The 4,240-nt window shown below is 48.2% G+C and overlaps 1 non-coding gene across 1 annotated transcript; it reads left to right on the top strand.

The window, feature by feature from the left end:
* Positions 1 to 1,622: 1,622 nt before the first annotated feature.
* On the top strand, positions 1,623 to 1,729 carry LOC143273662 (U6 spliceosomal RNA). Its single transcript, XR_013051844.1, has one exon. It is a non-coding gene; the product is annotated as a U6 spliceosomal RNA (small nuclear RNA).
* The last annotated feature ends 2,511 nt before the right edge of the window (positions 1,730 to 4,240 follow it).

Here is a 4,240-nt window from a genome sequence, read left to right as displayed (position 1 = left end):
TCAGGACCTACCACCACTGCCCCGTAGCACCATCCTAGAGACCAAGCCTTTCAACATAGGGGCCTTTGGGAGACATTCATCACTCAAACTACAGCACCTTGCACACCGAGTCTTATCTCATGCCCTTCACAGCCCTTGCCAGCCAATGGCATCCTTTGATTAGTTTCCATCCTGAAGTTGGGTCATTTTGTATCAGGCCTGCTGCCCTATACAACTGTAACCACTTTCCCTCTAGATACTCTGGGCCATGAAGTGTCTCTCGTTGGTTTTTTCTGTGTCTGTCCTCCGGCCTTCATTGATTAGAGAGCCTATACTCGTTACATTGCTCTCCATGATTAGAGAGCCTATAGTCATTACACTGCTCTCCAGTAGCAGCCACGTCACAGGAAATGACCTCTAAAGCAGTGTGAAGGCCACAGCACTTCTTTTACCAATGCTTTTCTCAGACTCCATTTGCAGAAATAAGGTCAGAACTTGACGCCTAGGTTAGCAACACATGAAAAATTCACTCCCGTGTCTCTCTCTTCCTAGTCTTTAAGTTCTTTCCTCCAGGGCTGGGGAGATGGAGTTAACACTGACTGCTCTTCCAGAAGACCTGGGTTTGCTCCCAGTAATGACATGGCAGCGCACATCCATTCCTAACTCCAGTTTCAGGGAATCCGATGCCCTCTTCTGTCCTCCATGGGCACCAGGGACAGACATTCCTGCAGACAATGCACCCACGCACATAAAAAATAAAATAAATTCTTTCCTCTATATTATGTGAAGGAGATGTCAGGGCTTGGCTGCTTTCAGTGCGGAACCAGCTGTTCAGTTAGCATGGCTTCCTGGAGTGCGGGAAGAGAGTGCCTGGAGGATCCGTCAGGTTTTCACATTGCTGTGACCACAAAGCCTGAAGGAATTGACTCCAGGGAAGAAAGGCTTGGTTCGTAGTTCTGAGTGTTTCCATCCATCGGGGGCACAGAAGGCATGGTAGAACAGCTTAGCTGATGGCATCAGAAGTATGTGGTGGAGACACTGGGGTGCAGGGCAGAGACCAGCAGCAGGTATAATCTCCAAAGGTCCTCGCTTATGACCTGTTTCTACCAGAGAGGCTCTATTTCCTACAGGCTCCACAGGTTCCCAATCAACAGCACCACCAGTGAGGGGCAAACATTCCAAACTGGCATTTCCAATTCAAACCCTGACAGAGGCTTGAATACATACACCAGCGAGGAAATACTTTAGCCTGGAAGTAGCACCTGCATTCACCTCAGATCCCATGGCCTGAACCACAGGGCAGTCCCCACTGCAAAGGGCACGTGAAAGTGCAATCTTTCAAGGGAAGAGCAGGATGTTTGGGGACACTGCAGCCATGTGACCTGGAGCTGCACAGGGATGGAGAGTAACCGTATCACAAATGACCATGCATCCTCTGGGGGTTCCAAGTTCCTGAAGCAGTCAACCTGGAGGGTTGAACAGCCATGGTGCATGTTCCTCAGCTGTTGCTTCTTTCTCTTCCAACTTGTACGTAAAAAGCCTGTAGTGACTGATATTTTAAGCTGGAGTATTTCTGAATCTGTATCAATTCCCAACAAGCCCCGAGTCTACATACTTGCTTGTGTGTTTAAGAGTACGTTCTGGTGCTCACTTCAGCCCTACATTTACTACAACTGGGATGATACAGAGAAGATTAGCATGGCCCCTGCACAAGGATAACACACAAACTCATGGAGCGTTCCATATTAAAATAAAAAGAATGCTTCTGGTCCTGCCGGGGTTGTCTAATTGCTGCTGTTTTATGACGGAGTGTTGGCGAGTGTGCCCAGTGTTACGGTTTAGTGACAGTAGCTGGTTTTTGGTGGCTCAGGCTGCCTAGTCACTTACTGTCCCCAGGTGGGACGCTTCACTTCTATCAGGACCCAGCAGTGAGCTGAGAGCAGCTTTTCAAAGGACGAATAGCAACAGTGTGGGCTTCTTCCACAACCAAAAGTGCTTTCTCTGCAGCTTGGCCGTCTCCAAGCAATGCCTTTGCTGCTTATGCCCATCAAGTGATAGTGGACGGGCTGGCCCAGACACCACGGTTTGTCCTCATCCAGCGGTTCGCTTCAAGCAGGGGTATTACGGGTTGTCATAGCTTGGTGCAATGTGCCCAAATGTGGTCTATGTTCTCATCGGAACCCAAGGAGGCTTGTCCCATGCTGCATTTCTCTGTGGAGTATTGTGGGAGGTGCCACCACTTGCCCTTCTCCATAGAAAGGATTTCTGACTGTGCCTGGACTCCTTGAAACATCAAAGAGGTAAGGCTCTGAATTTTCATAGGGTTTACTTCCTATCCTTTTTAATTTTATTATTATTATTCTAATTTTGTTTGTATGTGCACACGAGGGCAGTTGCTCACAGAGTCCAGAAGTGAGAGTTGGATTCTCCATAGCTGGAATTACTGGCAGTTGTGAGCTAACTGACATCAGTGCTGGAAGCTGAAACTCATCCTCTGCAAAAGTATGCACTCTTTTTTCTTAATTTATGGGCACTGGTGTCTTGCCTGCATGTATGTATGTCTGTGTGAGGGTGTCAGGTCCCCTGGAACTGGAGCTACAGACAGTTGTGAACTGCCATGTGGGTGCTGGGAATTGAACACGGGACCTCTGGAAGAACAGTCAGTGCTCTTAACCACTGAGCCATCTCTCCAGCATGCACTCTTAGCCACTGAGTCATCTGCCAGGCCCCTCACTCTTTTACAGCCAAACAGGACGTTCCAAGCAGATACAGGCATTACTACCCTGCCTGTTTGCTGTCCAAGCTAAACTGCTCAAGGTGTGATTTACAGGCACTGCTTTCATCAGCAGTAACAGTGGATCTGGGGTTCTGCTCCTTCCCCAAGCTACACAGCAGGGATGGCATGGTGGGTTTTGTAGCCTTTGGGCTTCTCCAAGGCAGTGCCCAAGCTGTTCCTTCTCCTGTGAAGCAGATCCTCAGTGGGCCGGCCACTGATTGTACTTCCTAACATTCTGATTACCATTCTTTCTCTGTAACACATTGTAGTAAACCCAATTGTTTGACTCTGTAGCTGGGCTCTGCCCCCTGCCCCCTGCAAGTTCAGTTTCCCATCATTATAGTGAGGAAATACAACGTGGCAGCATTTCCCACTGTGGTGTCCGGGTGTCGGGGAAACTCACTGAAATGCCCTGTCCCAGTATTTGGAGCACAGTGTCTGAACTTCCTCTTCCAGGGTCTGACTAGGAGATTAGGAGGGAGTGGAGCTCATTGCTAACAGAAGAGTTTCCTGAGTCAAGTCTGTATGCTATGAAAAAGTTGTCTTTAGACACTTCTTGGCTGTGAGCCTAGCCTTTAATGGCTGAGCCATCTCTCCAATTCCAGATACTTCCCAGTGAATGCACAGGGCACAGAGCCTGGATGATGATGCATCACATATACAGCTGAGTGCTGACAGAGGGGTAGAAGTTGAAGACTGTTTCTGAGTCACATCATTTTGAATGTCACTAGGTGTGTTGGACTGAACAATGAATCTCCAAAGATTTCTGCACATGTGACGATGTTATCTTTCAGGACAAAAAGGATGTTGCAGGTTGATTAAGAACCTCAAGATATGAAGCCGGGACATGGTTCCCAGGATAAAGGCACTTGCCACCAAGCTTCAGTCTGATCCTTGGACCCACATAGCAGAAGGAGAGACCCAATTCCCTCAAGTTGTCCTCTGGCTGCCACCAATGCACTGTGGTATGCGGACATAATACACACAAATAAAACAAACAAATAAATAAAATGCCAGACGTGGTGGCACACACTTTTAATCCCAGCACTAAGGAGGCAGAGGCAGGTAGATCTCCATGAGTTCAAGGGCAGCCTGGTCTATGTGGTGAGTTCCAGTATATCCAGGACCCACATAATGAGACCCTGTCTCAAAAATAAAAACAAAAAAGTGTAAGATGGAGGAATAAGTATATCCTGTTGCTGGCTTCAAAGTTGGAGAGGAGAGATCAATAGCAAGTGTTATGCCTGCGTCATGAGCCCCCCAGAGACCCACGAGCCTGAGTTCATAAACAAAAGCAAAGAGCCTTTATTGCGAGCTCGAGCTTGGGCTCTCTGTCTGTTCCAACACAGCGGTTGGATCAAGGAGATCCCTGAGCTCAGTTATGGCAGGGATTTTAAGGAGTAAAGGATGGGGGGGTGGTAATTCCAGATTCAGATGGGGGTTGAACTCCTGATTGGGCAGGAGTGGGGCTCAGAAGTCTTGTCA

The sequence above is a fragment of the Peromyscus maniculatus genome, chromosome 5 (assembly GCF_049852395.1).
Source record: "Peromyscus maniculatus bairdii isolate BWxNUB_F1_BW_parent chromosome 5, HU_Pman_BW_mat_3.1, whole genome shotgun sequence".
Lineage (NCBI taxonomy): Eukaryota > Metazoa > Chordata > Mammalia > Rodentia > Cricetidae > Peromyscus > Peromyscus maniculatus.
This window is presented reverse-complemented; position numbering and strand designations above follow the sequence as displayed.